Source organism: Mustela nivalis (assembly GCF_964662115.1).
Source record: "Mustela nivalis genome assembly, chromosome: X".
Classification (NCBI taxonomy): domain Eukaryota; kingdom Metazoa; phylum Chordata; class Mammalia; order Carnivora; family Mustelidae; genus Mustela; species Mustela nivalis.
In genome coordinates this window covers 93409052-93432937 of record NC_139040.1, presented here as the reverse complement: position 1 = coordinate 93432937, position 23886 = coordinate 93409052, and the positions used below count along the sequence as shown (strand labels likewise).

General features: G+C 44.9%; 1 protein-coding gene across 2 annotated transcripts in view; it reads left to right on the top strand.

The window, feature by feature from the left end:
- CHST7 (carbohydrate sulfotransferase 7) overlaps positions 1–23714 on the top strand; it is a 26727-nt gene extending 3013 nt beyond the window's left edge. The window contains exon 2 of one of the 2 annotated variants that reach the window (XM_082718207.1): positions 23277–23714. The gene's annotated coding sequence lies outside the window, so the exon portion shown is untranslated. Of the gene's footprint in view, positions 1–5434; positions 6208–23276 lie in introns of those variants that run through there. The other variant, XM_082718208.1, reaches the window with a different exon arrangement.
- Positions 23715–23886: the final 172 nt, after the last annotated feature.

Here is a 23886-nt window from a genome sequence, read left to right as displayed (position 1 = left end):
AGGAGGAAGTTGAAGATGTTAATGAGGATGGATTTGGTGGTTGTTTCATAGCCCAGGGTTGCCTGTGCTTACGGAAACTGACTTTTCTCCCAGTAATCAAGGGGTTTTCTCCGTCAGTTTCTGTAATTGCTAGGAAGTCTGTGTTCTTTCCTGATTTCCAGAGCAAAGGAAGGTAAGGCACAGGGTAACTTGTCACATCTTAACAAAAACATCCTTTCATCTGCTAATCCTGTTTTTGCAGATGTAAGTAACATAATGGCCCCTCCCCTTCCCTCCCAGGCCTAGGGAAAGCCTCTCCAGAACTAATTCTGCAGCATTTTATGGCTTTAAGAACTGACGGCTGATCATTGTTTTCATTTTTTACTAGCATCGACTGAGCTCAGACGGGGGTGAGGTAGGAAAGAGAATAGAGAGGAGGCTAGAGGGTACAATCTGCGTCCTTCCTCCAGGAAGTTAGAATCTGGGTGGGGGACCTTGGTGCTGCCTTCCCGTCCCGAAGGCCAGGGAGGCTTCCTTTGTAGGGCTGCAGGGACATCTGGGAGCAAGCTCTAGGCTTCTCCATACTTTGGTGACTGAGCCCTTCTTCCCACACTTCTGCTGGAATTATTGGGCTCTTACCACATCGCCACCAACTAGTGGATTCGTTATAAAGATAACCTTCCTGATCCACCAAGAAGTTGCCAGAAAATCTGCCCCACTCTCCTCTGGGGAAGGGGATGGACTCCCTCCCCGACCCCCCCCCCCCCCCACCATGCCGTGCATCAAGCTAGGCTTTGTACAGGTGTCATTATTTTGACTGATTTATCAGTTTTACAGATGAGGAATCTGGGACTCAGAGCACTAAGTCAGGTAACCGGCCCAAAGTCACACCTGGCCTGGTGAGCATGAGGGGAAACGGCATGGGAGTTAGAGCCCCAAGCTCAGCATCACTCCTTACCTGACCCCCTTAGAGTCCCCTGGCAGCACCTTTGGCACCTGGGCCAGGCTAAGAGTCTAGGCTGGGGTGGGAAACACACTTAGATTTTTTTTTAAGATTTTATTTATTTATTTGACAGAGAGACAGCTAGAGAGAGAGAGCACAAGCAGGGTGAGTGGGAGAGGAAGAAACAGGCTTTCCGAGGAGCAGGGAGCCCGACGCGGAGCTCCATCCCAGGATTCTGGGATCACCACCTGAGACAAAAGCAGCCATTTAAGGACTAAGCCACCCAGACGCCCCACACTTAGCTTTATTATGAATAAGTTCAAGCTGCTGAACGACTCCTATAAAATACCCCTGAGCTGCCGACAGCACCTGCGCAGGAAAGCCAGTGACTCTACAGCCGCCCTCCCCCTAGCTGGCCTCCCGCGGGGCATCATCCACACGCGTGTAACTGAGCCAACCGGGAGCTGGACCCTTGGTGAATCACAGATACACCAGGTGGAGTTGTTGCACAAAGGAAACTTTGCATCAAATAAGATCACGGGAAATAACCTGCAAAGCCGTGACTCCCCGAGCAAGGGTGAACGGTGAATGGGTTCCTTTTATTTAGGGTTAGGATGAACATTGGGATCATCTGGAGAGGCGGGCATAAGGCCACGCATGCGATTTAAGGCAACCTGCCGATACGTCGTCTGCTCTGTTAAGGAGGCTTGCGGTCCTCCTTGGACGGAGATTTTAGGGTCACAATGAAGTAAAGGTAGCTGTCGGTCATTCTAGAGGTCACTCCATGGTCTATCGCCACATCGGTGAGTGGGGCTCGGGGGTTATGCTCAAAGCAGTCTGGGCTGGCTGGAGGTCACGTCCGGGTGGTCGCTTTAGTTCGGGGGTGCTTTTTTTGGTTTCCATTTGCCTTAAGAGAAGCTGGGAAGAAGAGCTTAAGGAAAAACATGGGACAGAGGGTCAGTGAGTACAAGCAGGAGGCAGTAAAGGTCAGGCCTGGGGGTCTAGGTGGTGACAGCCCCTAGCCCGGCACTGAAGGGGGCTACCGGTGAATTAACCTGAGCAACTTCTGGACGGGCCTTACCGGATGGCCAGGGTATGCCAGGGAGGGAGGTAGGACACCATTTCTCAGGGCTGGGTGGGGACTGCAGCACCCGAAACCAAGGACTCGGGCCCTTTCCTCTCTTTTCCACCTTCTTGCCTTTCACTGACCAGCGTCTTCTCTGGCTGTCACCGGATGGTGGCCTCGGCAGCAAGCATCACTTCCACACACAACTATGCAGGGTTGTTAACATGAAGGGAGGAAGGAAGCTGGTTAGTGAGTGAGGAAGGGGTGGAGGAGTTTTCCCTCCTGTGTCTTTCCTTCAATCTGGTGATAAAACCTTCCCAAAACACCCACCCCGCATCCCAGCTGAGGTCCTTTTACGATTTCGCACTGGCTAGCACTTGTTCACCTGCCCGGGCATTGGGGTGGTCTAAAAGCTCCTGCGCTGATTGTGCCCAGACAGCTAAAGTCAAGAACCGTGGACTGGACCCTGGGTCCTGGCCCATCGCCCCGGGCCGGGCTGTTTCCCCTGGAACAATATCCAGATAGGGGACTGGGGGGCCGCGGATGAGCAGCGGAGTGTCTACCATAGCAATTTATGTAAAGGAACTTGGAGCTGTGAGGCTCCAGGCAGCTGGAGGGTGGAAATATGGAAAGAGAAAAACTGTCTTCAGTTATTCACGGCTCCATTTATCACCCTCTCACATGCCTTCAAATGCTTTGTTGTTCTAGCTTCTTACTAGTAATCCATCATTGTGCCCACTATCCGCTACTGTTCCAAACAGACAGATGCACTGTCCTGTCCTTTTCAGCATGTCTCCCTTTGACCTCTGCCCCAAGATTTCATTCCGGTAGGCATTTAAGACTCCTTGGTCTTTGTTCTAGACAAGATAGATGGACACTTTGAACACATTCAGGAAAGGAGGTTAAGTGCACTGTAGACTAGTAATGCAATGGTCAGAAAGCTTGCTTTCTAAGGAAACCATCCAAACAGAAAAAGACAGGACCAGCTACCACCATATCCCCACCAAAGCACTTTCAGTGTCATTTCATCTTCATCAGTATACTATGCCCCAAAGGGCTTAGGCATAAATATCACTCAAAGGAGAACCTCTTGCCTAAACACAGAACAGGCATTCGTCAAATATTGTCCCCACATAGAATTTGTCATTCAACAAAATCCATTTAAACTCAAAGTCAGGGGTGCCTGGGCGGCTCAGTCAGTTAAGCAACTACCTTCAGCTCATAATCTCAGGGTCCTGGAATTGAGTTGCGCATCTGGCTCCCTGCTCAGTGGGGAGTCTGCTTCTCCCTCTCCCTCTGCCCCTTCTCCTGCTCTCGTGCTCTTGCGCACGTGTGCTCTCCCTCTCTCAAATAAATCTTTAAAAAAACAAACTCACTCCTGATCTAAGTCAAGGCAGGAGCTGTATTCAAGTCAGAGGGCTGGAAATTAGGATGGGGTGTATGGATGGGCGGGGTACACATGGATGGATATCTGGGTAGCTGACCTGCACAGTAAGATGGAACAGTCTTTCTTAAAACACACCCACATCCAAATCCTTATTTTCTCCTTGCGGGGTTAGTGCTGCCTTTGATTGAGACATAATTGGAGCTCCCCTATGGGGCTGCCTTCCCAGGCAGGACCCCCTCAGTTACTGGTGGATTTGGTGTTTGGGGAAAAATCCAGACTCCTCCAGTCTGGTGCAGGAGGCAGGAGAGGAAGCTGGTCCTACCAAAGTGAGGTGTAGCCACGGGGTAGTTCCAGAGTCATTCCTTAGTGTGTATGAAATCAGCTTTTATGTTAGGGTACGGGAACACAGGTTTGAGGGCCTGGCTCTCCTGGTTACTTCTGATTGACCTGGGGTGAGCCCCTAAACCTTTTTGGCTTTAGTGTCCTTGCCAGTAAGAATGGAGGTTAAGAGGATCTCCAGGGTTCCTCAGAGCTAAGGGGAGGTGACGTTTATTGCACGCCTTTCTTGGGCACGGTGTTACTCGCTTCATGTGTGTTGTTAGTCCTCTGGGGCACTTTACGAGGTGCATGGCATCCCCATCTGTGGACAGCGAAACAAGCCCAGAGAGGTTGGATAATTGACAAGGATAATACAGCGGATTGAAATCAGGTGCTATGTTGAGACTAACACCCCCAAGTTTTCTTCAAAATCCTATAAGCACAAGGTGAAAAAGAGTTCAACAGTGCTATCATAGAAGGATATAAAATACCACCCACGAGTCTTACTTTCTAGAAGCAACCACATGTATTTCCTAGAAGAAATACATTTCTTGTGGTATTTGTCTAGAAAACGTTTTCTGCAAGTTCAACGTATTTTGAGGTAGTTAAGTCTTTTCAATTTTAATTCCTTAAATGTTTTCCATTGAGATAGAACTGACTTAGAATGTAATATTAGTTTCAGGTGCACGGTATGGTGATTCTGTATTTGTGTATATTGTGAAAGGATCACAGCCTAGTTAACCATGTTTTTCCTTGGGATGAGAACTTTTAAGATCTGTTCTCTTACCAACCTTGAAATATGCCTTGTAGTGTTATTAACTACAATCGCTGTGCTGTACACGACATCTCCACGAATCATTCAGTTTCGACCCGGAAGTGTGTGCCTTTCAATTCCCTTCACCCCTTTCGCCCATCGCCTGCCGTCTGGCTCCGGCAACTACCAGCCTGTTCTCTCTATGAGTTTGTTTTCAGATTCCACATATAAGGAAGATCTTACGGTATTTGTCTTTCTCTGACTTAGTTCGTAAACGTATTATCCTCAAGGTCCATCCAGACTCTCACAAGTGACAAGTTTCCTTCTGGTTTATGGCTGCCTGATATGCCACTGTATAGAGACAAGACACGTTGTCTTTGTGCATTCACACGTTGATGGGTGCTTAGGTGGCTGCTGGAGCTGGGCTCCTGTGAATGACACTGCGGTGAACATGGGGGAGCAGATATCTTTCTGGGTTAGTTAGTGTTTATCTTTCCTTTGCATAAGTACCCAGCAGTGGAATTCCCAGATCACAGGGCAGCTCTATTTTTCATTTTTTTTTGAGGAACCACCACACCTTTTCCCATTAAGTGGCCGCACCAACGTCCATTCCCACCATTTGTGGGCAGTTAGTGGTGCTTGACCGAAACGGGTTTCTGCTCAAGTTCAGAAAGCAGACAGCAATGGTGAGATTTTACAAAACGTGACTTTGAAGAAGACAGTGAAAAGAATTCACAAATTCCAGATTCCCAATCACTATTTGTTTTTAAAAAAATATTTATTTATTTGCCTCAGAGAGAGAGAGCGAGAGAGAGAGAGAGCCGTGTGCACAAGCAGGGGGAACAGCCAAAGGAGTGGGAGAAGCAGGCTCCCCGCCCCGACCAATGCAGGGCTCAATCCCAGGACCCTGGGATCATGACCTGAGCCGAAGGCAGACGCTTAGCCGACTGAGCCACCCAGGCGTTCCTAAATCTCTATTTTGGACAGGTACCTGAAGTCCATCAGGCGCTGGAGAAAACACATCGGGGGAACTTGTTTGCTGCTTTCCGCCCACCCTCCCAGCTCCTGGCCACCAGCCGAGGGCCCGAGCAGCACCCGTGTTTGAAGAGTCTGTGGGTGGACTGCATTTAAGAACTAATAAGGCATGTTTTTTTCTTTATGTAAACGATGTAGCTGGATTTTTAGGAACTTTTTCCAGTATTTCTGTGCCTGTTAAGGAGGGGAGGGGAGGGGAGGTTGCTTTTCATTCTAAAACTTGAATTTTCAAAAAAAATGCGGACTTTTTCTAGACTAAAATTGTATATGCTCTTTGGTAATTTGAAAACCTGAGAATACTGGCTGCTGTTTGTTGCCATCGTCTTCTCACAAAATTGTTTTCCATTTTTCTATGGAATGTTCCAGCAGCTAGCAGCGTCTAAAGTGCTGCTGAGTTCATGCACTTATCCTTTAGAGGATCCGTAATGTTTTTGGAAAGATGTATGGGCTTGAGGAAGGAGCTTAATGCCAGCTCACTGTAATAAATCTGTACCTATTCATATTAAACATAATGATGAATTATTTAGCTTTTGCTTAGGGGCTTTTCTGATGGTCTTTTATGAATCATCTTTTCTAAGGCATCGGTCCCTGGCCTTTTTTGTACCAGTGTTGCAGAAAATCGCGGACTTGATTCTTCTGCTTCCACTAAATCCAGCTGTGACAAAATCTTATTTGTGAGGTATGATCTAAAGGTTACAGAAATAGAGGTGCCTGGGTGGCTCAGTCAGTTAAGCGTCCGATTCTTGATTTTGGCTCAGGTCATGATCTGTGGGTCATGAGATCAAGCCCAACATTGGGCTCCGTGCTCAGCGAGGACTCTGCCCGAGATTCTCTCCTCTTCTGCCATTCCCTGCCCCCCCCCCAAATATAAATAAAATAAAATGTACTTAGGTTTTTTTTTTTAAATAGAGGTGATGGAAATAAAATAACAAAGCCTAGTTAAACACCATAGGAGTGTATTATAATATATTCAGCTAGTTCCTAGTCCCAACAGTTCATTGCTACATTTTCTGTAGTGTCGTTTGCACACATGTAAGTATATCTCTAAGAAAAACATCTTCAGTAGGGTGACCTTATGTAGCAAAGGGTGTACACGGTTTGCATTTGGAGAGGTAAAGTTCTTCAAACTTGCACCAGTGTTCACTCCCACCAGCTGTTTCTGGGAGTGTCTGTGTCCCAGATTTTCACCAACATGGATTTTGCCGGATGTTTTCATTCTGGCTAGTGTGGTGGGTGGAAAAACGCTTCCTGCCTGAACCCTGGCTCTCTCTGACCCCACAGTGCATCTCAGTTGGTGAAGGAGTGCCTGCACCTTGGGTTGTGGTGACCAGGATGCCCAGACGAAATCTCCTTCTTAGCCCTCCTGCAGACCCCATATATTTGGCAGGCGGCATTCCTGGGATCCTATGGAAGGACCGGAAATGCTTTGAAATAAAACTGATCACCTTTTGGGGTGCCTGGGTGGCACAGTGGGTTAAGCCTCTGCCTTGGGCTTAGGTCCTGATCTCAGGGTCCTGGGATTGAGCCCCCCATTGGGCTCTCTGCACAGTGGGGAGCCTGCTCTCCCCCCCACTCCCGCACCTTTCTGCCTACTTGTGATCTCTGTGAAATAAACAAAAAATCTTAAAAAAAATCTGATCACCTTTTTTTAAAAAAACTATGCACAATACTTGACAGAGTGGGAGAGGGAGAAGCTGGCTCTCTCCAACCCAGCAGGGAACTGGATGCTGAGGGGCTTGATCCCAGGACCCTGGGGTCATGACCTGAGCCGAAGGCAGCCGCTTAACCGACTGAGCCGCCCAGACACCCCAGATTTGGCTGATTTCTAAATAAGATTTAACCCTTGCTATGTTTTCTCTGTGCTCCTGAGAGCCCTGTTTGTAGTCTGGGTTGGGAGGGAAGAGGAGAAATGCCCATTTGCAGTTGTCCAGACAGGATTCAGAGGGTTTTCAAAGAGGTTTTTTTAGTCTGAGCAGAGATTCTCTTCCCATGAATACAAATGTAATATAAATAGTCCGAGCAATGCTTTTAAAAAACATTTATAAGCAGCTGGCTTAAAATTCCTCAGTCTGCTTTTTCTCAGGCTGCCCTCCATGTGAACAGCCCAGAGAAGAATAGAAAGTAAAAAAGCCAAGCTGGTCTCATTTTTCTGGCCCCACTGTTCCAGCTGAACAAGGTGACTTAGAAATGAAGCTCTCTCTGTGAGGTCTCCTGGCTCCTCAGCCTCTTAGTGGAGCTGAAGGAATTTTCTGTTGAAAGAAGCATTTCTGCCTAGGTGCGGTATAGAATAAGAACAGTAAGGACTAAGACCTAGCCCTGGCCCAAGTTCAAGCACACGGGGAAGTGGAGAACCATTTGGGAGCTGAACAGGAAGCAGTTTCAATTGGAGAAAAGTCGCAGAGCTCAGTGATGTCTCCGTGAGAACTGGAACCCTTCAGCTTTGCTCCCCGCCCGCCTCCCCAGCCTGCGGGCACCTTGCCAGCAACCCAGTGGGACCTCTGCAGCTGGCCTCGTTCACATTAAAGACCCATCGGATGCCGAGGAGAGCATCGGCTGACAGTGGCTATTTCTCAGGGGTTGAGAGGCAATAAGCACAACCACCATGTTTGCCTTCAAGGATGAGTGGCGGTGTTCAGAGACTCCCCTCCCCTGAAATCAACATGAGAGGCAAGGAGCTTTGCCACAGAACGACGTTCTGGAAACAGCCACTGAGGCAGACGGGGTTGAGGGGGGCAGTTTGTGTGTGGAATGGAAGTGCTTTCTGTTAAGCCCTTAAAGCAGGTGTTAAAAGGAGCCCCAGAAGGCACAGGGCAGTCCCTGGGCCCTGCCAGCAAGAGGCCTCAAATCTGGTCTGACACGCCAGTGTCTCAAGGGCCAGCTGGGAGAGATGAACATTGTGTGATAGGTGTTCTTGAGTCATGGTAACAGCAGGCGGGAAGCAGAGAAACCAGCCTGAACCGAAAGTCGAAAATAGAACCGGACAGTCACTTGGGAGGTATGGGGAGCTGGTAGAGGCTTGAGACGGTGAGTTCTTTTGTAAAGATGACAAACTGAGGGACGATAGGAGCAGCCCCCAGCATGAACTTGGCGGGCTAACTGAAGCAGTTCTTCTAGAGCATAGAGATCAGGAGAGCAGTAGAGAAAAAGACCCCAGAGCTTTTGGGGTCACTCCCCAGCCCCATGACTGAGGCCAGGCTTTACAAGAAAGGACTCGTCAGTGCTTCAGAGAAATTACGGGAACAGTAAGCCAAAAAGACTAAAACGAAGATAATTTTTAAAAAATAGGACCTCCAGGACTCTAAACTCTAGGAAAGAGAGGGCTGCTGCAGGGGAGGGGGAGGGGGTCCGGGTAACAGGGGGAATGGGCATGAAGGAGCACACAGGTTGGGGTGAGCAGCGGGTGTGATTCACAACTGATAATTTAGTGAACACTACACCCGAAAACTAATGATGTATTATCAGTTGGCTAATTGAATTTAAATTAAAAAGAAAATCAAACAAAAATAGGACTTCCTTTTACACAGCCTACAGCTGGCATCTGTTGAATATATGGGCTGTAGGAGCAATAAAGCAGAAGCTGTTTCTTGCTCTAGAAAAGGGTATCACCAAGACGGAGGTAATAAAGGAAAATAATGCATTTTTCAGGTTCTGCAAACAGCTCTTGCCCTCCTGTGCGCTCTTCCCCCTCCCCCAGCTTTGCCCAGCAAGGAATGGCAAAGGGGACTGTTTTTCAAAGAGGACATGGTTGGCTGAAAATAAACCCACACCAACACACCCTGCCAGAGAACAACAGAATTCCCAGCATTACTGAGTGCCTTTTAAATTCATTTTATTTTTTATTTCTCAACAAAGGGAAAATGAAATAGTTCTGAGCTCAGGAAAAATTTGAGTCCTGCTCCTAAATACGGCGGTCTCTGGCAGTCTCTTGCAGTCCTGTGGGCCCGGGGGAGGGCTGGTTTACCTGTTCCCACATCCTGTGCCAACCTGAACCTGCTCTCTGCTGTTAAGCCTTTGCTTTTATTTTTTTTAAACTTTTTAAAAGATTTTATTTATTTGACAGACAGAGATTACAAGTAGGCAGAGAGAGAAGGGAGAAGCAGGCTCTCCACTGACCAGAGAGCCCGATGTGGGGCTCTATCCCAGGACCCTGGGATCATGACCTGAGCGGAAGGCAGAGGCTTAACCCACTGAGCCACTCAGGTACCCCAAGCCCTTTGCTTTTAAAGATCTATTTATTTATTTGGAGAGAGAGAATGAGCAAATGAACCAGGGGCTGGGGGGGGGGGCTCGGGCAGAGAGAGAGAGAGGGAATCTGGAACAGACTTCCCAGCTGAATGCGGAGGCCGACCGCAGTGACACCCCCACCCCCACCTTCATCCACTCCATTAACCAATAGCCCCTGTGGGGGCCAGAGGGCTGCTTGAATGACGGACGCCAGCTCCTGTCACTTCCCAGCCCTTGAGCCCCCACTAACCCCGGCTGCCCCCCACTTTGTAGATGACAAACATGTGCAGGTGGGCGATCAAATGCTTATTCTAAGCTACTGACTCAGTTCCTTTATTTGAGTTGGGAACGACTTTACTCACAAAAGCAATTATGTATGCCAATTAAAATTATACCTCTGAGCAGCTCAATGAAGGAAAAAAACAAAAGCCGACTAAGCAGACTCAGCTGTTTCCAGGTTTCATAAATACTGGTTTGGAGCACATTCATTTTGTTCTCCAGTGAGCTCAGAAACTTGGGACGTTTTTCTCTTGGGTGCGTGTGGTGGGGGAGCATGATCAAACTAGAAACACGTTATTATTTTATCCTGTCACTGGTGAGGAAATGTAATGGCCATTTAGTTCTGCCCTGGCTGACTCTGGGGCTTGACCAGTGAATGCCTCACGTGGCTTGAGGTTTTCCTTGGAATTCTGGAGCGGAGAAGGGAGTCTTCCACTCACTGAGCAGCAAGGGGCTGGGGGCAGCTCATCTCCACCTGGGCTCCCAGCAAGGTGGCTTCTCCCTTAGTTTCTCCCTCTGCTCCCCAGGCAAGAAAGTTTTGTCTGTCTGTCTGTCTGGGTTTTTGTTTTGTTTTGTTTGACTTCGTTTTCACCTGAAGTGAGAGTTGTTTAGGATGTTTAAAGTATGACTTAGTGCAAATGTACTGCCAACAGCCCCCTCTCCCTGCCACTTTATTTTTCACACTGGAAGTCTGGAAATACTTTATACCATTTAGGCTCTTTAAGTACATTTCTAGGCAATTTGGGGGGTGCGGTTGCCTGAGAAAACTAAATGTTTCCTATTACACTTCGCCTGAGAGTCACAGTGAGAGGATGCTTGCACTTTGACATTTCTGCGTTTTCAAGTATTTTCACGTTATCCCCAAGCAACTCCCTTAAAAAAAAACAAACAAACACCCCCAACAACTTAATGGCCCTATTGTCGTAAACCTTGTCAGTCATTTCCGTTTTCCTTAGCCCTGCATATCACTGATTTGAGGTGAAAACAGGAAGGTTAAGAAAGCCTGGTCGTCAGGGGTGACAGATGATCTTGGGCAGTAACCTCCTCCCGAGAGGCCGGGGCCGGGGAGGGGTGTTGGGAGAAGCCCCCACGGAGGACCCGTGGCCCCCGAAAAGAAGACTAACGCCCGTCCGCGACCCATTTGTCCTGGAGTGGGTCCAGGAGGAAGGCTGTCACAATGGGCTGGGAAGTCATTCGCCTGTGATAACGGCCCGGCTGAATGCCCGGAAATCTGAGCCCAGGCACCAGGGCCCGGCACCGACTCGGAGCATCTGTGAAGCAGCTTGTGGTCGTCCCCCCAGGGTGCCTCACCTGGCACAAGTGTGTGGGCGGGGACGGAGGCGACGACGCCCAGAAACGCTTGGAAGAAGGGCGGCTGAAAATCTGCAAGTGCAGATGGAGGAGGGAAGTTGAGACGTTCGCGCAAAGCTCGCAGGTGTCCTTGGGGGGTGCGGGTAGGGGGGCGCGGGTACCTGCCTCCCCGAGCGGTGAGGAGCACCGCCCAGAGCGGCGGGGCTGCACAATCCTCTGGTTGACTCTTCTCAAACTTGAACGCCAGCAGGAAGTCTGTTCTTCCTCCCTCCCCCTTCCCGGCCTCGAAGGTCGACAAAACTGTGATTAAAATGCTAAGAGCGTCTTCCGTCTTCCTGAGTTGCTCCTCCGCAGCGCCGGGAGCCCCGCCGAGCCAACTGCCCGCGGGACGCGGTGGGGCTCCGATGCTCCCCTCGATGGCCGCCGGGCTCGTGGGGGACAGCCCGCCGCAAGCAGGGCCCGGCTGGTCATTTATAAGACCAGGGCAACTGCAGCAAAGGAGGGCAAATACACCCAGGTCTTTGGAGTATGACTTTGAATCTTTAAGCAGATGATCTTTCTTTCTTTCTTTCTTTCAAGTGCAAGCGAATTTGTGAATTGAGTGGTAAGGAAAGATTTCACACCTCAGTGCAATATATTTTGAGAACAACCCTTTTCGAGTGCTTCACACAACGGTGATATACTCGAATCTCTAAAATTCTGTAAATTAGTTGCACTAAGACAGTTTTACTGTCTGTTTTCTGTTATCATACAGGATAGGTCTTTTTAAATATTTTTATTTACTTAACACAAGCAGGGGGAGGGACAGAGGGAGAGGGTAAAGCAGGCTCCCCGATGAGCAGAGAGCCTGATGCAGGGCTTGATCCCAGGACTGTGAGATCATGACCTGAGCTGAAGGCAACCACTTAACCCAGAGTCACCCAGGCGCCTCTAATCTTGAGATTTTTAGAGTCTCAGTAGTGTGAAGGGTAAGCCTCCTTCCATGTCTTGGCTGTTAATAATGCTGCCATGAACATGGAGATGCGTATGTCTTTCTGAGTTAGTATTTTCATTTTCTCTGGCTAAATACCCAGAAATGGAACTGCTGGATCATAGGGTTGTTCTTTTAACTTTCTGAGGAACCTCCATACTGTTTTCCACAGTGGCTGCACCCACTTGCATTCCCACCCACAGTGCACAAGGCTTCCCCTTTCTCTCCACATCCTCGCCAACACTTACTATTTCTTGTCTTTTGGATACGAGCCAATCTGACTGGTGTGCGGTAGTGTCTTCATTGTGGCTTTGTTGCATTTTCCTGGTGGTTGGTGATGTCGAACATCTTTTTTTTTTTTTAAAGATTCATTCGTTTATTAGAGAGAGAGAGTTTGCAGGGGAGGGGCAAACAGGGAGGGAAAGTCTTAATCCGACTCTGCGCTGAATGCAGAACCAGACTCGGGGCTTGATCTCAGGACCTGAGAAACCATGACCTGAGCCGAAACCGAGAGTCGCATGCTTAACGGACTGCACCATCCAAGCGTCCCCGGAGCATCTTTTCACGTGTCTGTTGGCCATCTTTATGTCTTCTTGGACAAATAGCACTTTTAACAAAACTAAACAAATAGTCCTAACATCTATACGGAACTTGAAGAGACACTGCCGGAACAGTGAGAGCAATCTTGAAGAAGAGTGTACTGCAAAGGGGTAGTCATTAAAGCGGTGTGGCTCTGGCACAGAAGCAGACACGCAGATCGACAGAACAGGACAGAGAGCCCACGAGAGGTCTTGAAATACTTTCATCTTCAGAATATCCAGAAGGGTCTAAACTCATTTCAGGTGCTAGAGGCTGCAGTAAACATTTTTATTTTCCCCAGATTCTAGGTAAATGGGAATCCTTTGAACTAAGAAGTTCAGTAGCTTCAAACTGAATTCTTCATTGTCAAACATCCAACAGCTGAAAAAAAGGGTGGGGGGAATGCTAGGTACTTGGTCACTGTAGCTTGCTGATAAACCAAGGGTTTGGTTTTTAAATTGGCACATAAAGTTGAATACTTCGTAGCTTCAAATGAATAGGGCTCCAAAGTATTGTGAAGAATGAGATCTGGAGTGAATTAAAACCTTAGTCTTTTGTCTGGACATTGGGGGCTTAAGAATTCGGGAGAAAAGCACATTAAGAATTCATGGATATGTTTATGTTTTCAACACAACCCAATGGGCGCTTGGGTGGCTTAAGGGGTTAAACGTCCAACTCTTGATTTCCGGCTCAGGTCATGATCTCAGGGTCGTGAGATTGGGCCCTGCCTCGGGCTTCGTGCTCGCTGGGAGTCTCTTTAAATTCTCTCTCTCTCTCTCCCTCTCCCACCCCCCACTTTGTGCACATACTCTCTCTTTCAAAAACAAGCAAAACATTGGGGCACCGGGTGGCTCAGTGGGTTAAAGCCTCTGCCTTCGGCTCAGGTCATGATCCCGGGGTCCTGGGATTGAGCCCCACATCGGGCTCCCTTAGCAGGGAGCCTGCTTCCCTTCCTCTCTTTCTGCCTGCCTCTCTGCCTACTTGTGCTCTCTGTCTGTCAAATAAATAAAATCTTAAAAAAGGAAAAAACAAAACAACAAAACAAAACAACAACAAAGACCCACAACCCAAAATAATGGGAAAATGTTAGGAAATTAACTGAGAGGGTTTATTTTTAGGTTCTGCTTGGAGGCCGTAGGCTCCATGGAAGTAGACATCAGAACTGGAAGTTGTCTGAGCATCCCTGCCCGGGTTCAGTGACATTCAGGAACTTTAGGAGGATAGGAACCCATTTGCAGCACAGAGAAGGAAGCGGCCTCGTCAGATTGCTGTGGGCACAAAGTGCACTGCCAGCTCAGACGGGCCGGACTCCGGCGCAGTTCTTCATGGACCCCAGAGGGGCAGTCACAGAGCTCTCAGAGCTCTTCTCCTCCCACACTATCTGGCCAGTGATTTGATACATTTGATCTTAGCCAAAAGGCCGAGAAGTGATGGCCAGTGATTTGATTAAAAAAAAAAAAAGAATCTGAACGTGAGTGGAAAGCAGCTTTCAGGGAGATAAAATGAATTTTTTAAGAAAGATTTTTAGGGGAGCCTGGGTGGCTCAGTGGGTTAAAGCCTCTGCCTTCAGCTCGGGTCGTGGTCCTGGGATCCTGGGATCGAGCCCCGCATCGGGCTCTCTGATCAGCAGGGAGACTCCTGTCTCCTCTCTCTCTGCCTGCCTCTCTGCCTACTTGTGATCTCTGTCAAATGGATTAATAAAATCTTAGGAAAAAAAAAAGAAAGATTTTTAGTTAAAGGATTTAAAGAGTGCTTTGGGGTCCAGGGGTCGGGCCGGTAGTACCTCCATAAATGGGACATTCGTCCGGACATGGGCTCTGACCAGGCAACATTTCGCACTTGGCGAGTCATTGACAGAAAATTGTCCTGAGTTACTACCACGTTGTTGCTGGGTCTTTAAAACAACCCAAACAGAGAACTGAACACATTGCACAAAGAAACAGGGGCAGAGGAACTTTTTTAAAAAAATTAATAATTATGGACCCCTAGGAAGCTGCAAAACCAGTACAGGGAGGTCTGCTGTATCCTTCACCCAGCTTTACCCAGAGTTCACATCTTTTGCGTAGGTCACTATCAGTACCAGGAATTTGATGTTGGTCCGATCTACAGACCTCAGTTTTAGACAGTTTTTACATGCACTCATTTGTGTGTGTGTCCACAGGCCTGTGTAATCTGGTCACATATAGATATGTGTGAACACTACCGCAGTCAACATACAGAAGTGTTCCATCAGCATAAAGAAAATCTTCTGGGCCACCCCTTTATAATCATAGACCCCCACCCCATCCCACCTTTCCCTGGAAAACATTAATCTCTTCACCATCTCTATAATTGTGTTACTTCAAAATTGGTAGATAAGTGGAACCATGCACTATGTGACCTTTTTAGATCATCTGTTCTCAGCAGAATTCTCTGGAGGGTCACCAGTTGTCCCATGTATCAGTAGTTCATTCCTTTTTGTTGCTGAGTAGTACTCCATGGTGTGGATGTACCACAGCTTGTGTAACCATTAACCCACCGCAGGACATTTGCATTGCTTCCAGTTTTTAACTATTACAAATAAAGCTGCTGTGAATATTGGTGCATAGATTTTTGTGCGGACATAACATTTCCTGGATGAACGCCCAGGAGTACAATTGCTAGATCCTATGGTAAACACATATTAAGTTTTTACAATGAACAACCCGACTGTTTTTGAGATTGGCTGTACCATTTGACATTCCCACCGGCAGCATATGAGACCAGATTTCTGTGCAGCCTCACCAGCATTTGGTGTTGTTGCTGTGTTGTATTTTAGCCGTTCTATTAGGTGTATAGCGATAGGTCCTTGTAGCTTCCATTTGCATTTTCCCAACACCTAGTGATCCTGAACATCTTTTGGTGTGCCTATTTGCCATCCCTGTCTCCTTTTGGTGAAATGTTGGTTCAGGTGTTTTGCCTGTTTCCTAATTGGATTGTTTGTTTTTTACTCTTGAATTTTGAGAGTTATTTATATATTTTAGATAAAAGCCCTTTGGTAGATAGGTGGTTGCAAATATTTTCTCCCAGCCTGTGTCTTATCACGTGTTTTCATCTTCTTAACAAGATCTTTTACAAATCAAAAGTTTGTAAATTTTGATGAGGTCCAACTTTGAGATTTTTTTCTTTTGTTGATTGTGCATTTTCTGCTGTGTCTAAGAACTCTTTGCCTAGCCCCAGGGTCCTGAGGATTATCTCCTATGTTTTCTGATAAACATTTTGTATTTTTTATCCTTCCTTATAAATTTTAGGATAAGTTTATCTCTATCTACATTGAATTCTATGATTCATTTTGGATTAGTTTTTGTTTAAAGTGTGAAAGGGTTAGTTTTTTGCCTGTGGATGTCTAACTGCTCCTGCACCATTTACTGAAAAGACTATCATTCCTCCAGTAGATTGCTTTTTCCTTTTTTTGGAGGGGGGTTCAAAAATTAGTTAGCCATAAACATACGTAGGTCTATTTCTGGGCTTTTACTGCTCCACTGACCTATGAGTCTGTCCTTCAATACCACACTGTTCTGATTAATACAGTTATATGTATCTTAACACTGAATAGAATGATTATTCCAACTTTATTCTTTTCCAGAAAGGCTGTAGCTGTTCTAGTTTCTTTGCCTTACCACATAAATTTTAGAATAAGCTTGTCTAGGGGTGCCTGGGTGGCTCAGTGCTCTGCCTTCAGCTCAGGTCATGATCTCCGGGTCCTGGGGTCGAGCCCTGCATCAGGCTCTCTGCTCAGCGGGGAGCCTGCTTCCTTCTCTCTCTGCCTGCCTCTCTGCCTACTTGTGATCACTGTCAAATAAATAAACAAAATCTTTATAAAAAAAAGAATAAGATAGTCTATATCTACAAAAAGCATTGCAGGAATTTGACCGGAATTTTCTAAAATCTCTATACAGATCAATTTGGGGGGAAATTGACATCTTTTCCTGTTGAGTCCTCTGATAACATGAACACTGTCATGTGTCTCTACTGATTCAGATCTTATTTCTTTTACTGGTATTTTCTAGTTTTTAGCATACAAGTCCTTTACTTGTTTTGTTAGATTTATATCTAAGTTTTTCATTTGTTTTGAGTGATTGTATATAGTATGAGTTTTAAAATTCGGTTTTAAAATGTTCATTTCTGGTGTATATAAATCAAATATTTAATATTGATCTTGCATCCTGCAGACTTGCTGAATTCACTTGTTGGTTGTGTGTGTGTGTTCCCTGGGATTTTCTATGTATGTAATCCTATCACCTGCAAATAGGGACAGTTTTATATCTTCCTTCCTAGTCACTATGGCTTTTATTTCCTTTTCTTGCCTTATTTCATTGGCTAGGACTTCTAGTATTCTGTTGAATAAGAGTGGCAAGTGTGGAGGTCTTTGCCTTGTTCCTGATCTTAGGGGGGAAGGCATTAAGTCTTTCACCATAAAGAATGAGGTTAGATGTAGTTTTATGTAGAATTTTTTTTTTTTTTTAAAATCATGTTAAGGCAGTTTCCTTCTATTCCTGGTTTGCTGAAGGCAGTTTCCTTCTATTTCTGGTTTCCTGAACATCATGAAGAGATGTTAAATGCCTTTAATGGATGGTAGTGCCTTTTCTGTGTCAATTAATGTGATTGTCTGATTTTTCTTCCTTAGTTTGTTAACATGGTGAATTACATGATGAGTGAAACTGAACCAGCATTCTGGAATAAATCCACTCTGTCATGATATATAAATTTTTTCACATATTGTTGGATTTGATTTACTAATACTTTGTTGAGGATTTTACATCTAAGTTCATGAGAGATACTGGTTTTTTTTGGGGGGGGGGTATTTGTCTAGTTTTGGTATCAGGTAATGCAGGCCTCATAATTTTGTGGAAGAGGTTGTGTGGAATTAGTGTTAATTCTACTTTAAATATTTGGTAGGATTCTCCATTGAAAGTATATAGGCCTGGAGATTTCTTCTTTGGGAGTCTTTTAATGATTAATTCAATTTTTAAGGTCTATATAACTTCAAATTATCTACTTCATATTGGATGAATTTTGGTAGTTTGTGTTTTCTGAGGAATTGGTCCATTTCATCTTAGTTGTCAAATTTATGTATGTAGAATTTTTCTTAATGTTTTTTATCCTTTTAATGTCTGTGAGTTCTATAGTGGGACCTCCTATTTCATTGATGATATTAGTAATCTGTGTCTTGTCTTTTTGTTTTTAAACTTGGTAGAGATTTATCCAATTCTTAATCTTTTCAAAGAATCAGTTTTTTGTTTCAGTGATTTTTCTCTATTGTTTTTCTGTTTTCAGTTTTACTGACTTCTGCTCTTATTTCCCTCTGCTTGATTTGTGTTTATTTTTATCTTCCCCTAGTTTCTGGAGGTGGGTGTTTAGGTTATTGATTTGAGACCTTACATCATTTGTAATGTAAGCATCTAATACAATAAATTTCCCTCTCAGCACTGCTTTGGCTGTGTCTCATAAATTTTGATATGTTGCATATTCATTTTAATTCAATGTATTGTTCAATATTCCATGGATTATTTAGAATTCTGTGTATTCTTTAATTTCCAAGGTTCTAGAGAATTTCCTCTTTTTAGATATAGATTCTTAGTTTGATTCCATCATTAGCAAACATATTCTCTCTCTGTTATTATTTCAATTATTCAAAATCTGTTGAGATTTCATGAAATGTTGTTTCATGAAAAACAGGATATGGCCTATGTTGTGAATGTTCCATGCATGCTTAAAAAAATGTGTTTCAGGGGCGCCTGGGTGGCTCAGTCATTAAGCATCTGCCTTTAGCTCAGGTCATGATCCCAGGGTCCTGGGATTGAACCCCATGATGGGCTCCCTGCTCAGTGGAGAGCCTGCTTCTCCCTATCCCTCTGCACTCCCCCTGCTTATGTGCTTGTGCATTCTCTCTCTCTCTCTCACTCACTCTCTCTCTGTGTCAAATAAATAAATAGATAAATCTTTTAAAAAAAAATCTGTCTTCAGCTCAGGTCATGATCTCAGGGTCCTGGGATTGAGCCCCATGTCAGGCTCATGCTCAGTGGGGGGCCTGCTTCTCCCTTTGCCCCTCCCACCACTCTGCTTTCTCTGTGTGTCTCTCAAATAATTTTTTTTTAAAGAACGTGTTTCTATTGTTATTAGGTGGAGTGTTGTATAAATGGCAGTTGAGTCTTGTTTGGTTGATGGCATTATTTAGTTCCCTATATCATTGTTGATTTTCTGTCTAGTCATTCTATCAATTGTTGAGAGAGTGGTATTGAAGTTTCCAAGTATAAACGTGGACAGGTCTGCTTCTCCTTCTGTTCCTTCAGGTTTGCTTCAGGAAACTGGAAGTTCTGTTGTTTGCTGCATATGTAAACCTTTTGGATTGCTATGGCTTGTTGGTGGGTTGAACCTTTCACTATTATGTACTGTCTTTTGTTGTTACTGGTAATTTTCTTTACTCCAAAGTCTATTTTATCTGATAAAACTCTTCTTTATTATTATTATTATTATTATTATTATTATTATTATTATTTTAGAGAAAGAGCATGAGGGGTGGGAAGGGGCAGAGTGAGAGGGAGCTCAAGAATCTTACGTAAGTTTCATGCCCAGCATGGAGCCTGATGCAGGGCTTGATCTCATGACTCTGAGATCATGACCTGAGCCAAAATCAGGAGTTGGATACTCAACTGACTGAGTCCTCCAGGCACCCCTTTTTATCTGATGTTTTTTATTGCAATATAATTCACATACATAGAGTTCACCCTTTAAAGTGTTTGATTCAGTGGCTTTTAGTACATTCAGAAAGTTGTACATTGATCACCACTAATTCCTGTTTTTCTGATTAATATTTTATTTTATTTTTAAGGGAAACCATATATATATATATATATTTTATTTTTAAGGGAAACCATATATATATATATGGTTTCCCTTAAAAAACTATATATATATATATATATATATATATATATATATATATATATATATAGTTTCCCTTAAAAATAAAAAAAATATATAGTTTACATATATATTGTTTAAATATATTATATATATAGTTTATATCTATATATTATATATATAGATAATGTTCAGCTAGCTAACATATAGTACATCATTAGTTTTTTATGTAGTGTTCCATTCATTAGTTGCATGTAACACCCAGTGCTCATCATAACATGGTGCCCTCCTTCTGATTATTATTTTAAAATTGGAAAAACCAAAATGCAGTTTTCATTCCATAAATATACTTTGGTCCTTATGAAGTTTTGTTGCAGAAAGTGAAGCCTGTGATTTTAGAACGATGATAGCAATTTATCAACCAAGTAATCAGTTTTCACATAGTTTCAATAATTGTAGCAATTCCTTTGAACCCCCTGTAGAAATTCTGAAATTGTCATTTCAAAGGACTTGTTCTTTATTTACTTGGCCTGAATGATCTACCACTGTTAGCATTACTGCAACATAAGGACACTTAGTGATCTGCAACTGTCTGAGCTTACAGCCATACCCAGTTTCAGCTGCAAACCTGTAAGCAGTTGTTGACCTCAGACTTAGCATATGTCCACAGCTCATTAGACCCGTTCATGGCAAGTGTCGAGGGCTCACACTCTTTTAATTCACGTTTCTATGGTGTATCCTTTTCATCCTTTTACTTTCAACCCACCTATATCATATTTGAAATGAATTTCTTGTAGACAGCATGTTCTTGGGTCATGTTTTAAAGCCATTCTGCTGGTCTCTTTTTTGTATATTTGTGAATTTAGATCATTTATATTTAATGTAATTATTGATATTATAGGGCTTAAATTTGCCATTTTTAAAACTTGATTTTTTTCCCCTCTGTTTATTGTTCCCATTTCCCTGTTTGTGTTTTCCCGTGAGTTACGTGAATACGTTTAAGAACTTCATTTTATCTGCAGTGTTTTAAAGTATTTTTCTTTGTATGCTTGTTTTAGTGCTTTCTTTAGATCATCCATATACAACTAATCACAATCTACTGGTCTCAACATTTCACTACCTCAAGTGGAAGTATACAAACTTCATGTCCATTTAGGTTCCTTTATCCTTGTCCCCTTTGTAATTCATTCTCTCTCTCTCTCTCTCTCTCTCTATCTATCTATCTATATATATAGAACTGCATCATACAGTGTTATAACTTTTGCTTCAACTGTCAAAATAATTCTTTAAACTCAAGAGAATAGTCTGTTAAATTTTGTCCCATTTTCTGCTGTTCTTTATTCATTTGTGATGCTTCTTTTCCTTCTTTCATCGTTTTCTTTCTGTTGGAGGAACTTCTGTAGTGGTTCTTCTACAGCAGTTCTGTTGGAACACATTCTCTTAGTTTTCCTTCATCTGAGATTGTCTTTATTTCACCTTCATTCCTGAAGGATATTCTCATGGGATACAGAACTCTGTGTTGACAGTCATTTTCTTTCAGCCCTTACAGACTATTGTGCCACTTCCTCTGGCCTCCATGTTTTTTTCAGATATGAAATCCACTGACATTCGAATCATTGCTTCTGTGAGTAATGCATTAGTTCTCTCTAGTTGCCCTCAAGATTTTTTTGTCTTCCCTGAACTTGGATTATGCTATATCTTGGTGTAGCTTTCTTTGTGTTTTCGGGTTCACTCAACTCCTTGAATCTATAGGTTTACACATTTTGCCAAATTTGGGCAATTTTCAGCCCTATGTCAAGTACTTTTTAAGCTTCAGTCTCTTTCTGGAACTCTGATGAAATGAATAGGTCAGTTATTGTAGTACTACAGGTCCCTGAGGCTCTGCTCATCCTTTTTCGCCCTATTTTCTCTCTGCTGTTAATATTAGATAATTTCTACAGCTCTCTTTTCAGATTCACTAATTCTTTAGTCTGTCATCTCTATTCTGCTACTGAGCCCATCCAGGAAGGTTGTAAAATTTTGGTTATTGTACTTCACAGTTCTAAAAATTCCATTTGGTGCTTGCTTTATATATTTCTTTGCCAAGACTTTATTTGTTTATTTGTTTCAAGTGTGTTCCTAATGGTTAACTGAAGCATACTGATGAGAGAGGGTAATTTCAGAATGTGTGCTGTTTCAGTGTTAGCATCTATCACTCATCTTTTCTCATTCAAGTTGAAATTTCCCTGGTTCTTGGTTTGACAAGGGATTTTTTTAATGGTGTCCCAAATATATGGGATACATTTGAATCTCTGAATTTTATTTTAGATCTTCTGGTTTAGCAGGCCTCCCCGACACTGCTGGTGGAGGAAGGGGTGCGCCTCCTGGTTACTGCCGGGTAGGGGTAGGACTCTAGAAGTCCTCGCCTCCCACTAGGGCTCTGCTGACAGGAAGGGGGGATTTTGTGTGTCTGGCACTCAGTTTCCGGCTTCTAGGCTGACCCTTTCCCTGTCCTCTAGCTAGCAATGGGCTTTTCTTCGGGCTTTTTGGTCTGGGACCATGTGCATTTCTGGCCTGCTGGTGTCTTCAGTGTCTATTCCAGCATATGGGGGAAGCAGAAAGAAAATGGAGGGAACTCACTGCTCTGTGTCCCTCATTGCCCGAGGTCTGCAGTCAGTCGGCCTTCTTTCCCCCACCCTTCAGAATCTTCCCTTTGCCATCTGTATCATGTTAGGGGATTTTAGTTACTCTTTGTGGAAGGAATAAGGAGAAAGGCATTTGCTCTGTTTTATCTGGAACCAGAGTTAGCCCTTCTGGAAACTGGTTTTTATTAAACTAGATTATACTGAAATCTGACAATGGCCGGACTTGGCGCTTATATGCAGCTTCCGCTTTACAGAAGAGCTGTCATTGGTGTGATTTACTTGGCACGAGTGAACCAGTACACAAGTGAAGGAGGACTGGTTATGCAGTCAGTGCCTGAGGGTACAGCTTTGATCCCAGCTCTTCCCCCCGCCCTCCTCCCCAACTCTGCCCAGCCGGTCTCAGAACGTTTTGTTCACCTCACCAGGTGCCCCCTTCCACCCCCGGGCAGCCACTGCAAAGAGCACAGTCATACTGGCAGAGTTGCCCCCCCCTTTCTCCCCATCTTCATCCTCACCAAACCCCTCTTGGGTCACATTTTTCTCCCAGCCTGTCCCCAGAGCAGAAAGGATAGTTCCTGATTTGGGCTGGATTTCCAGCCCTGGAAGATGCGGCTTAGAGAAGGAAGATTATAGTCCTCATGGGGCGCCGGGGTAGCTCAGTTGGTTAAGCGTCTGCCTTTGGCTCAGGTCACGATCCCAGGGTCCTGGGATCGAGTCCCGCGTTGGGCTACTTGCTCAGTGGGAAGCCTGCTTCTCCCACTCCTGCTCCCCTGCTTGTGTTCCCTCTCTCGCTGTGTCTCTGTCAAAACCTTTAAAAATTTTTAAAAAATGAAGAGGCCTTTTTATCAGCAGAGCTCAACAGGCTTTCTGTCTGGAGCTTTCTGAGTTCTGAGGTTCAAAATGTCCTTTGTTCCTTCCCTTCTAGGTCAGTCAGCACAAACCGGGGCACTCAGCGTGTCACCCCAGCTCTGGAGGAGCTGCACGGGGGAGGCAGCCTCGCACGCAGGCAGAGATGGGGGGACTCGGCCTGGGACCAACTGCCGTGTGGCTGGCAGAGCAGGACTGTCGCAAGCTGTTCCAGGACGACTGACACACTGGTGGAAAGGAAGTTTTCAGTAAGGAAATGACAGTACAGTGTGGGTAATGTTGGCCATCCAGTAGGAAGAGCTCTCGTCCCAGCCGGAACCTGCCTGCCTCTGCTGGAGGTGTTCTCAGAACAGAAGAGACACGATCGGGTACCATTTCCCATCAGCAGCGGGTGTCTGGACAAGACGTCAATGTGAATAAGGGCCCAGTGCAGTCCTGTGTATCTTGATTAAGTTACTTGATAGTAAATAAAAGGTCTGAGTGCTGTTGGTTTAAATCTGACTTGTTCAGCTGTTTTTCAAAGAGCTCCCCCTACACTTGCCCCTAAATCAATTTCATAAGACGTACTTTCTCTCCTGGGGTGTGGCTCAGTGCGTTAAGCCTCTGCCAACAGCTCAGGTCATGATCATAGTGTCCTGGGATCAAGCCCCGCATCGGGCTCTCTGCTC